A 12,845-nucleotide genomic window follows, 5' to 3' on the forward strand; every position below is an offset into this window, starting at 1 on the left:
ACGTGTCAAAAGTGCTTGTAAACTGAGCCTACTTGAAATAAATGATTTTTGATTTTGATTTTTGATTTTGATTCGTCTCTTATTAGGTCGTATTTCTCAACCTGTTAGTTAGACTGGACTATTGTCGTTTCCACTTAGTTTAGGAGGGCAAGGGTTTAAATTCATCAAGTATAGAAAAGGCAACACAAATATTAATTTAAAAAAAATGCAAGGGATGAAAGAACATCTAAAAAGGTCAAAACATGTTTCTGACAGTTCGAAAAATAACAACAGTAATTTTCGTTATATTAATTTTTTTATTTAACTGTCTGTGCTGCAAAATAAAACCAAAAAACTTGTGCATAAATAGTATACAATTATTTCGTTACCCGTCTTTGCCTCTCTAATGATCGTCTCCTTTACCTACTGTACATTTGTATGACAAAATTTTTTCAAAACTTCAAAAAGTTGTGGGAGTTCTCAATTGGACGCGTATGTTTTTATTTTTTATTTGAATGTTTGTTACCTTTAAACCTTCGTCAGAGCATATTTCCAGATTGGTCCCATTTCAGTTTCATAAAAATCGGTTTAAAAATTTTGTGTTAAAATCAAAACCTGAAATACATATATTTGAAGTCGGTTCCATTTATAAGATAAAATGATTTTATAAATAGAACTAATTAACAGTACCCAAAACATACGAGTAATTAATTTTATCTCCAGCGCTTATGTTACCTTTCTTTGTGGTCTTTGAGATTGGCTTTATCCACATTGTCATAGATAACTAAAAGTTTCTTATAGTTTTAAACATTATATTGTATTCTCAAAAGCCCTACACCTTTTCTAGTATAAGAGGCAGATCAGCTCAAGGCAAGACATATGGAATGGCAAATCTAACCTTGCCGAGAGCCTATGGGCTATACCGATTGGTAAGATCGTTTTGCCTTTCTAATAAAGTAAATTGTATTCGTAAGTGTCTCCTGCTCCTTTCTTAACTTTTCTTAACTTTGATTTTGATTACCCACTTTTTTATTCTTCACAAGCCCTTGACTGGAATCTCACCTGATGGTAAGTGATGTTGCAATCTAAGATGGAAGCGGGCTCACTTGTTAGGAGGAGGATGAAAATCCACACCCCTTTCGGTTTCTACGCGACATCGTACTGGAACGCTAAATCGCTTGGCGATACATCTTTGTCGGTAGGGTGGTAACTAGCCACGGCGGAAGTCTCCCACCAGCCAGACCTGGAACAATTAAGAAAACCTCAATCGGCCTAGCCGGGGATCGAACCCAGGACCTTCGTCTTTTCCGTCAAATTTGTTTGTTGACTTGATTGTTTGATTGTTGAGTGAAAAAAATTTATGTTGATGATATGCAACTATCTTTGGCAGGTTCTTCAAATCGATAAATGATTTTCAAAATGTAAGGTTTTGTTACATTGACACACGATATTAAATATATATATTTTTTTATTTCATCAGATTATATATTTCCAGGAGTGGGACCCTGAGCTGTCTACATTGGCCCAAGTGTGGGCAAACACATGTATTATAGGATCTGATATGTGCCGAGCTACCAGTAAGTTTAACATTTAACTTACACGAGGCCGAGGCCAAGAAAGAGTACCCTCGGGGATCTAGTGCGATCAATTGCTGGTACTTGACAGCCTCCGTGGCGCAGTGGTATGCGCGGTGGATTTGCAAGACGGAGGTCCTGGGTTCGATCCCCGGCTGGGCCGATTGAGATTTCCTTAATTGGTCTAGGTCTGGCTGGTGGGAGGCTTCCGCCGTGGCTAGTTACCACCCTACCGGCAAAGACATACTGCCAAGCGATTTAGCGTTCCGGTACGATGTCGTGTAGAAACCGAAAGGGGTGTGGATTTTCATCCTCCTCCTAACAAGTTAGCCCGCTTCCATCTTAGATTGCATCATCACTTACCATCAGGTGAGATTGTAGTCTAGTAGAGTAGAGAGTAGTAGTAGAGTAGAAGGTAGCACACACGATGTTATTTTTCACTTTTAAGTTTAGTAGAAACATTTTTTGGTGATTTTGAAGTCACTTTTATTTATTAAAAATTTTAAGAAATTAAATATCACGTGAAAGGAAAAGCATCCTAAGGAAACCTGCATACCTGAGAAATTTCTTAATTCTCTACATGTGTGGGGTGTGGATTTTCGTCCTCCTCCTAACAAGTTAGTCCGCTTTCATCTAAGATTGCATCATCACTTATCATCAGGTGAGATTGTAGTCAAGGGCTAACTTGTAAAGAATATATAAAAAAAAAGAAATGTATGAAATCTGCCACTAGGGCTAGTGGTAGACTATTATCCTAACCCTTTCATTCTAAGAAGTATAAGTAAGTAGTAAGCATTTCTTCCACCTCCACACATAAAGTAAAACTATAAAAATTGTAATGTTATCATCAGTTGTAAATTATAATACTGTGTGATTTTTTAAAAAGAGCAACTGCTAAGTTTCTTGCCAGTTTGTTTTCAGCAAAACCTGCCTTCCGAACCGGTGGTAGAATCTTTACAAATGTACTGTGAACTAACGTGTCAAAGGTGCTTGTAAACTGAGCCTACTTGAAATAAACTATTTTTGATTTTGATTTTGATTTTGAAGAAGAGTGAGTGAGCCAAGTAATTTGGGTTGTTAACCTTTCAGAAAAGTTCCCCAATCCAGCTCAACTGGCTGGTATAACTCGCTTCAATGAGGACTGGTTGCCGATCAACGCCAAAGGCCTATTCAACTACACAGGCCTCAGTATTGAGAAGGTGAAATACGGCATCCACTCTCTGTTGAGATCGTGGTACAGAACCAAAGAGTACGTCCATCCTGACGACATTACAGAGTCCAGTGATGTTTGGTTAGTTAACGTTATTTTTTTTATTATTTACAAGTTACTCCTTGACTATAATCTCACAAATCTACACCCATTTCCTTTTATACACATAACGTAATTTACTCGCCGTTAATGTAGCTTTTCCATTAGTGAAGGAGTTTTCTAAATAGCTTCGAAACCTATTCTTAACAAACAACATTATTTTCAGATTTTCTCTCGTTTATTCTTCTCTAATTTCTTCTTCTTATCCTTTTTTATTTTTTGACAATGATAATAATACAAAACTCTATAAAAAATTTATAATTATAAATTCAAACCCCCGCTAAGGGACAGTTAAGTATCCAAGATACCGGTGGTCAGGGCTCCAGAATGAGGAATCTCTTCACAATACGCGCCGTCTCAAGCCTCCTGTATCCGACCTTTAGTTTATGTTACAACAATAGTTTTGGTACCAATTTTACATTGTGGTTAAAGAGTTAGGGGTAAAGTTAGATAATAGATCTTACAATAATCTAGTTTACTAGATTATCCCCCACCAAAAGAAAGGTGTTATAAATTTGACCGCTTGGATATGTCTAGGTTTTTTTAACAGCTGATTTTACTGCTATTATTTCCAGTTCTTACAGTAGATTCATCAAAATTCGTTCAGTCCTATTGTATGTTCCGTTAACTGTACTGTATAAAGTTTATAATTTCAGGCCAAAACATTTAGGTAACAATATATTTTTGATGACAGTGCATGGCCGTGTCACGCACGTTGGATGCGGTGTATCTCTCTTCAAAGAATATTCATACGACAGAACAATGAAATACAAAACCAGTTTGACACATAACGTAACGTACTGCTTACTTATTAACGGCCGTTTTCAATAACCTATCTATCCGCCATTTTACAAAAGATAAGAAAATGTATCTTTCTGTTCTTATCTGCTTTTATAATAACCTACTGACAGATAGATTGACTATGTAAAGGTAGGTTGGCTGTTACTGATAATTGAGGATAGCTATCTATCTGTAACCTTGGGTAGGTTATTAAATACGGTCGTTAGACATCACTGTCTTTTAAATTTCATCATACATCATCTAATAAACAAACAGATAATGTTCTAATAACAAAAAAAATACAACCGACTTAAAAACCTAAAAACGTATCCACTAAACTAAAAAGCGAAAAATAACATCATAATAGTACTTACTATGTTTTGTCTACCTGCTGATCAGTATGAAGGCGGTGAAATCTACACCTTCATTAAATATTGCCATTTTAGCCCATGTGCCCCGCTCATTTCCACTTCAGCTTCGCGACTCGCTGAGCTACTGAGCTGACTTTGATTCTGCTGCGGATCTCCTAATTTCTGGTTCTGGTGTAGATCTCCTAATTTCTGGATGGATCACGCAGAGAAACTCCTAGCATAGCTCGCTCCATCGCTCGCTGAGTGACTTTGACTCTTTGTATGAGGACCACAGTTATTAAGTTTATAATATTAGTATAGATTATTATGTACTCTTTCAGGTTGTCCGTGTTGTTTGCAATCTATCGTCCCGTATGCTTGCAACGCCTGGGATAAACAGAGTATACAACACCGAACCCCCCTCTGAGCCGGGGTACACAATAAAATGCGGTTGCCCTCTCGGATATGATGAGGACGAATATTGCTTATGTTATGAAAGCGGCAGGAAAATGCGTAAGATTGTCTTATGTTAGCCAACCACCATCCGATTAACACATATGCCTGTAGCTTTAGACCATTAAAAAGAAAGGACCTGCCTCGTAAACCATTACCCCTCTGTCAAAGATCAAAAATCTATGATCTAACGCGTTTATAAAAACTGTTGCATTAGAATCGATGTTTCATTGTTGTAATCGTTATCGTCGTGTAAATAGCTCTCTAAAAATGCCAATTTGTGTAGTTAAATGGCATAAAAACGGCCAAATACTTTAGTAACGATGGAGTAACGTTCCATTTGTAAGTATTTCTAACACAATTTTATCAAATTTGTAATAAAAACGATTTCTAAAAAGAATCGATTCTTTTGACGGAACAGCAAAAAATCAATCAAGTAATCGAACATTCTATATATAAATATATATAGTCTAAGCGATGTGTTGGTTAGTCTGTGTAAAAATTACGCGTGTGTGTATTGCGAGTCAATTATATAGTTGTGTGTAGTGTATGGACACAGAATATACATAATGGTGATAAATGTTTTCGATGTGTGAGTTTACCTCGTCCCCCTCAAAAAATGCCAGACTTTTTTGTTGGTGAATTTGGGTGCGAAACAGGTCCATTATTTTTAATGGTCTAAGCCTGTAGCCAATGATATTAGAAGTAAAAAGAGGTATACAAAATGTACGATACCATATGTCAGACAAATATAAATCCGGCTTTAGTTGTCAAAAATATTCGAAAGTCATTTTTTTTATTTTTCATCAGCATTTTCTTGCAAGAGTAAAGAATGTAAGCCCGCTGTTGTTGTGTTGCCAATATTCACCTTCGAAAATAAGCCGTTTCCCCAACCCAACGAAGAATTCAGGTAAAATAATATGTTATAACTTACTTACCAAGTTTAAATTGATAAGGCCTTTTGCTATTGTTCCTATTTCTACGGATTATTTTCTTCTCTATATTATATTTCGCACTTAAAACTTTACTAAAAATTTATTTATTTAATACATTAATTAATAAACAATTATTAATTATGTTCTTATTATTAATTATGATTTAACACTTCTTCTTACTGTTTCCGCCCGCGTTACCACATGGCTCCACGGAAGACCAGCGCTGCGCTGGTGCATCCATCACATGCTGAGTGGTGACCATTTTGGAACCACACACATTTGTTTTTAGATATCTTTTTAAATTATTAGTTTTCCTTAATTTAAATATTTTTTCTTTTTTTTATTGTCTTCTGTATTATGGGTGTGTGTGTTGTGTGTGTGTATGTATGTGTGTGTCCAAATAAAAAAAATCTTTCTTTCTTATTTAAACGGCCTACTTCAGGGCCAAGCTTGAGATTATTAGATAGATATATTTTAATGATTATTGGAAGTAACCTTTATTTTCAGAAAAGTTAACAGTAACCCAAAAACTACAGATGAAGTAGATCTGAAACACTTTGATGATACGAATTCAAGGGTGAGTATTTGTTTAAAATAAGAAATCTGGCCTAAAATAATCTTGTAAATTATGAATGTGATTTGTTAAGTTCAATGCCTTAACCACTATATCGATTTAAAGATTTTTTCACCAATGTAAAGCTACATTACTAGCAAATAACATAGGATGTATGTCATCCCCGTGTTCCCATAGGAATGGGAACCACACGGTCAAAACTGCGGGAAGTCCACTAGTATAAAATAAGATTATTTATGACAAGTTATTTAAGGGTGGGTAAATTTTGTACTCTAGAATTTACCCTAGATCTTTTAAATTTTGATTTCTTGAACGTTGTGATCGTACAAAACGTCAAAATCGACCATTTTATTTCGTGGAAGAACCTTTTTATTCCAATTTGAGAAATCTTTACATTACCCTCCACCAATAGATTACTTTTAGGTCTAATACAGAATTAATTAATACATTAGAATTAGAATTAGATTATTCACTGGGTATCGTACTAATTTAGGCTGTATCCAGTAACAGTGTTATTTATTTTAGAGACACGACTTAAGAGGGAGTATATTCTTAAAATCATCGGTATTTGAATTACCTTCAAGAAAACTGAAAAATGAAAGAAATGAAAATAAATTGCTTGAGAAAAATGAAACGAGAAGAGATTTTTCAGATGAACGTAATCTCGTGGCAAGGAATTCTCATGTAAGACGAAGAATAAATATTACGGAACCCCAAAGAATAGATGATATCAAAAATATCACTACGATTTCACTGTCTAAGATTGTCAATAAAAGAAATGAATTCAATAATCTAATGATAGAAAATTTCCCAAAAACTGCAAATCGAATGGAAATATCAGATAGTGTTACGCGATTAAATCCAAATATTAATTCACATTTTCAAAAACATAATGCAAAAAGTACGCTAATAACATTGTTAGATGAGTTAGAAAAAGAAGCTAATAATGTTCAACTTGCTTGCGAAAGAAAAAATGTTTTAGATCACAAAATTCGAAAAATATATAACGTTTTTATAGAGAAAGCCTATTCACCCAGAGACAATGAAAATAGAATAAATGATGCAATTAAAAATGCAAGTTTAACGGGTACTCCTGGTAACGAACACGAACAGATCAATATTATAAACGATAAAGTTTTTGATGAAAATCATAACAATGATCATACATCGGAAAGTCGTTGCTTTAAGGAACTTAATGAAAACTCTGTAAAAGTAAACTTGGTCCCTAATTCTAAAATCGAATCATTCGCTTATGATAATAATGATGAAATGCCAGGAATACCAAATATACATGGACTAAGAAGTAGTCCAAATAATAAAAGAGATAAAATGAATTATTTTCGCAATGAAAACTCTTCTTTACGATGGGAAGACGATTTCCTTAATCTAGAAAAGAGACAATTTTATCAGGACAGGCTGAATAATTTAAAGAAGAAATTTCAAGAATTCCAAAATTACGGGAATCAGAATAATGTAAGTAAAATTATACAAAATCCTGAATTACAGAAAAGAATATTGGTGTCTATTACTAACAAGATCTCTTTTGTTTTGTTTAGATGCATGCTGCCCGATATATGAGAAGAATGCTGCCGAACTATCATGAACTTCAAGTGAAACGTAAAATGCCTTAACTCAATCGTTTTTAGTTTTTTTATATTAATAAGGTTAAGAACTTTGAACAAATAGATCTGCAGTCGATATATCTGCCAAACATTTTTTTTAGCTCTTTAGTATATTTGTTTTTATTTATTATAATGAATGTATTTTAACCAACAATCAAAAAGGAGAAAATTACATGTTCGGACGAATGTGTGTTCACCGATCAATGTTTTTTTTTTATAATTTATATATTTTTTTAATATTATCGATTTAAGGAAATTATGAGCATTAAAACAAGTACCGACAAAGACGTACCGCCAAGCGATTTAGCGTTGTACGATGTATTTTTTTTCAAACAGAAAGGGGTGTGGATTTTCATCTTCCTCCTAACAAGTTAGCCCGCTTCCATCTTAGATTGCATCATCACTTACCATCAGGTGAGATTGTAGGGCTAACTTGTAAAGAAAAAAAAGAAATTGTGAGTAGAAAATACCTGTTTTCTTAAAAAGGAAATAATTTTACAAGTATACATCATCATCATACATGCATCGAAAATACGATGTGATGATATCATACTACTAATTCTGTTTATATCTGATACTATCGCTAAGCTAATTAGCTGAAGGTTGAAAAGAAAATTACAGGGAAACTGTAAACTATTTACGTACTAAAGTTAACCGTGTTTTGCAAACAATCAAGTGTTTACGATTATAGTACTCGTTTCCGCAATTTCAAAGTAGTTCAAATATCATCAACATGAAATGCGTACAATTAACAATCAGCTTTTTACTAGTTATCTTTAAAATTGGGTTCGATCTCGAAGTAAGAATTTTTAAATTAATTTACTATTTATAATAATACCATTTTATTTAATATTTTATAATTTATTGTAGGTACAAGCCAATCATAACGAAATATTGCCACTGAATTCATTTTTGGAAAGTTGGGAGAGGCAGCATATTCAAAATCTAAAGGTAAAATATAGATAGTGAACAATCTATTATTGTAAAAGTCACATCTTTATATTTCTCTTTATTTTGTTAACAGGATGCTCAACTACATCTAAGAGAACCTACTGAAAGTTATGAACAAGAGAAGGCAGAGTTTGATACTATAAAAAGAAGACGACATCATAAGAAAAACAATGAGGTATCAAAAAACAAAAATCGCCGAGCCAAAGCTAATATCCTGCCACATTACCGTAAAGAAAAGAAAAGAAAAAACAAAAAAAGGAAAGTCAAGAGTGACAGAAGATTCGTTAAAACTATTCTTAAAGATGTGAACAGAGACTCAAAGATGTCTGATTCAAAAGAAAACGATATCAATAGAAAACCAGTTGATATTATTGTTCATATAAAAATGAAAGATTAAATAATAATTATTTAAACAATGGCTTGTTTTTTATTTTGAATGAATGGAGTATCACTGAATAAGAGAGTAAGAAATAGTTTAATATAGAACGTATAGTAGAGCCGCGATAGCCCAGTGGATATGACCTCCAAAGATTACAATGTATTGATGACCTCTGCCTCCGATTCCGGAGGGCGTAGGTTACAATCCGGTCCAGAGCATGCACCTCCAACTTTTCAGTTATATGCTATTTAAGGAATTAAATATCACGTGTCTCAAACACCTTGAGAAAAAACTTGAGGAACCTGCATGTCTGAGAATTGGCCATTATAGTGTATAAAAATGTAGTAGTGATACAGTGACTTACTGCTATTACAGTAAGGAGGGTATAGGAGTCAGCTTCCACCTTCACACAGGAAATAAAACTATAAGAAATTGTAATTGTTATCAATTGTAAATTATAATACTGTATGACTTTTTCAAAAGAGCAACTGTTGAGTTTCTTGCCGGTATCTTCTCAGCAGAACCTGCCTTCCGAACCGGTGGTAGAATCTTTACAAATAGTCAACTGACGTGTCAAAAGTGCTTGTAAACTGAGCCTACTTGAAATAAATGATTTTTGATTTTGATTTTTTGATTTTGAGTAAAGTTACTCTTGAAATTTTTACTATGAAGGTCACTTCTGGGGTGTAACATGGAAATTTAAAAAAAAATCAAACTGTGTCGTTTGACATAACAAATGAAATATCTGGATGAGATCTAAACGGTGACATGAAATTTTATTATAAGCAGATGATATTCGCTATTCCATTAAAATAAAAAGAAAACTAAACTTGAACTTCTAAATTATTTAGTTAAGCATTCCTTCAAGTTAACAATGGAGCGAAATTGCGTAGACGTGGGTACAAATCAATTTTCAAATGAAATAAAACAAAAGTTTATTCGTTAGTTCATTCTGTTTTTCTTTTTATTCCTTAAATACAATCTGAGTTTCTTCTTCAACTGACGTAATAAGCTTTTATCTAATGTTTGTTTTTTACCTTTCTTTTTCGCGTTTAAATATTTATGTTTAATGGATTTCAAAAAATGCGGTATAGTTTCAGTCGGTAATACTACATGACGCGGTACCTGGAATATAATAAATATCATTTTTTTTTATTCTTTACAAGTTAGCCCTTAACTACATCTCACCTGATGGTAAGTCATGATGCAATCTAAGATGGAAGCGGGCTAACTTGTTAGGAGGAGGATGAATATCCACACTCCTTTCGGTTTCTACACGGCATCATACCGGAACGCTAAGAACGGAATGTCTTTGCCGGTAGGGTGGTAACTAGCTACGGCGAAAGCCTCCCACCAGCCAGACCAATTAAAATTGAAAATCTCAATCGGCCCAGCCAGGGATCGAACCCAGGACCTCCGTCTTGTAAATCCACCGCGGATGCCACTGCGCTACGGAGGCCGTCAATATTTGAACTTATTCAGCTGAAAATATCGGCAAACTTACCCTTAAATTAAAGTTCTTTCCAAAATCAGCATTTTGTAAAACTGTGCTGAGCTTCTGCAAAATTAATGATAACTATTAGTTAATTACTGTTCCACAAAACAAAATGTAAGAAAATACTTGGAATGTATAATGTACATGTGGAATATTAAATCAACTATTATTGTTCACATATTTGTTCCAGTCAATGGTCTTATAGCGAAAAGCTTCGACCAACACCTTAAGAAGCTTTCGCTTGACTGTTGGATTAGGAGTCGGATACAAAAGACAGTGATTCTTGAGACAGCGCGTATTGTGAGGAGGTTCCTCACTCTGGAGCCCTGACCACCGGTTGCTTGGGCACTCAAATGTCCCGCAGCGGGAGGGTTGATGGTTTTTATAATTTTTTAATAGTGTTTTGTATTATATTTTGTATTAATAACATTGTTAAAAATTAAAAAAAGGAAAAATAAATAAATGAGAGTATAAATGATTAGTTATATAATTTACTTTATATAATAAGGCACAGCTAACGTCACATAATAAATACATATTTTTCTAATATAAATATATTAAACAAATTAGTACCTCATCATCATCAACCCATTTTCAGCTCACTGCTCGCTCGAATCTCCTCTCAGAATGAGAGGGGTTAGGCCAATGGTCCACCACGCTGGCCCAATGCGGATTGGCAGACTTCACACACGCAGAGAATTAAGAAAAATCTCTGGTATGCAGGTTTCCTCACGATCTTTTTCCTTCACCGTTGTAAATTAGTACCTACTGACTTGCAATATCTATTACCAGATAATCGTATTAACTGCGCCTTCACTCGCATATAAATGATCTTTTTCAATCCTAGAATACTATTTATTTCTAGATTAAAGTATCTACTAGCACTAATGAAGAACGTAATACCTTTAATCACTTGGGAAGTATATGCAGATTTTCATAATTAATTAGTTGAAGCGTGAAACCAAATAAACAAACTTTTTTGTATTTAAAATACCAATAATAATAAAGATTATTACCATATAAACAGTTTACAATTTAGTTTAAAAACTTACATCGACGTTTTCCACAGCTAGCATACAATTTATCTTCATGTATATAATTATGACAAGAACTTTAAAATATAGAGACATTTTACTGCCAATTTTTTGCAATTAAACAATTTTATATCAAAGTAGTAATCGTCCACAACTTCGCGTGAAATTGAATTTGACTGAAATCCAGCTGGAACTATAGATTTTTCCTCGTAGTAGTAGTAGTAGTAGCCCTATGTGTTACTTAATAATCTATATCTTCCAGTAAGTCCAATTAAAAGCAGTTCAGCTGTTCCAGAGCCCTAGCAAACAGTCAGACAGACAAAAGTAAAAAAATATCGTGTAAATAACTATAAGCGCTTATTTTGAAATCACAGAAATACACTTCTATTTTATTTATATCGTCGTTATCAACGCATATACGGCTCACTGCTGAGCTCGAGTCTCCTCTCAGAATGAAAGGGGGTAAGGCCAATAGTCCACCACGCTGGCCCAATGCGGATCAACAAACTTCACACACGTAGAGAATTAAGAAATTCTCTAGCGTGCAGGTTTCCTCACGATGTTTTCCTTCACAGTTTGAGACACATGATATTTAATTTCTTAAAATGCACACAACTGAAAAGTTGGAGGTGCATGCCCCGGACCGGATTCGAAACCACACCCTCCGGAATTGCAGGCAGAGGATATCCACTGGGCTATCACGTACCTTTATTTATATGTATTTCCCAAATAATAATTAAAATAACATTCGAACGAAAATCAAAAAAGTTGTTTAATTAAAACTTCCTACGTTATTTCGCAATCTATCGAAATTCCAAACAAGCTTCTGAAAAGAGGTTTTCAATTCGTTTTCAATACGAAATGTTTTCGTCGTTAAACTGGTACAATTTATATTTGTTGATTTTTACTGTACCAAATATTTTCTTTTCTTCTCTAAAGTCTTGTTACCTCTCTGGCGCAGTTTGTAGTGCAGTGGTTCTCAAAAGAGAGGTCTTGGATTCGATTTCCAGCACGGGTCAGTTTGTAAATGCAAATTTGGAGAGTTAAGTGAAAAATCGCATTTTGTAACGTAAAACTTATTTATTTTAAATTACAGATTATACAGATGGAGTGTGCGGAATACGACATTCAAAAAGTAATTTTCAATATTATTCAAGAAAAATTACGTCTTATGTTTTTAAATATTTTAAAAACGCAAAAACTAAAGAAATAAGATGGAGTATTTTTTTATTAGTAATTTATTATTATTATTATTGGTGTTAAATTTTGAAATACAAATTGTGAAATACGTTTGTTTATGCGGTTGTCAAGGAGACGCATGACGTTTGTTTTTTTGTACATTCACCGGCTTCAGTACGTTGCTTGTAAAGTATCACTCTGGTTACTCTGTGTTTGTAATTTTAAATTTTT

At 33.9% G+C, this 12,845-nt stretch overlaps 1 protein-coding gene across 1 annotated transcript in view; it reads right to left on the minus strand.

The window, feature by feature from the left end:
- The window catches only part of LOC128199462 (uncharacterized), a 480,879-nt gene that overhangs the window by 31,409 nt on the left and 436,625 nt on the right, over positions 1-12,845 (minus strand). The window lies entirely within an intron of this gene.

This window comes from Bicyclus anynana, chromosome 24 (assembly GCF_947172395.1).
Source record: "Bicyclus anynana chromosome 24, ilBicAnyn1.1, whole genome shotgun sequence".
Classification (NCBI taxonomy): domain Eukaryota; kingdom Metazoa; phylum Arthropoda; class Insecta; order Lepidoptera; family Nymphalidae; genus Bicyclus; species Bicyclus anynana.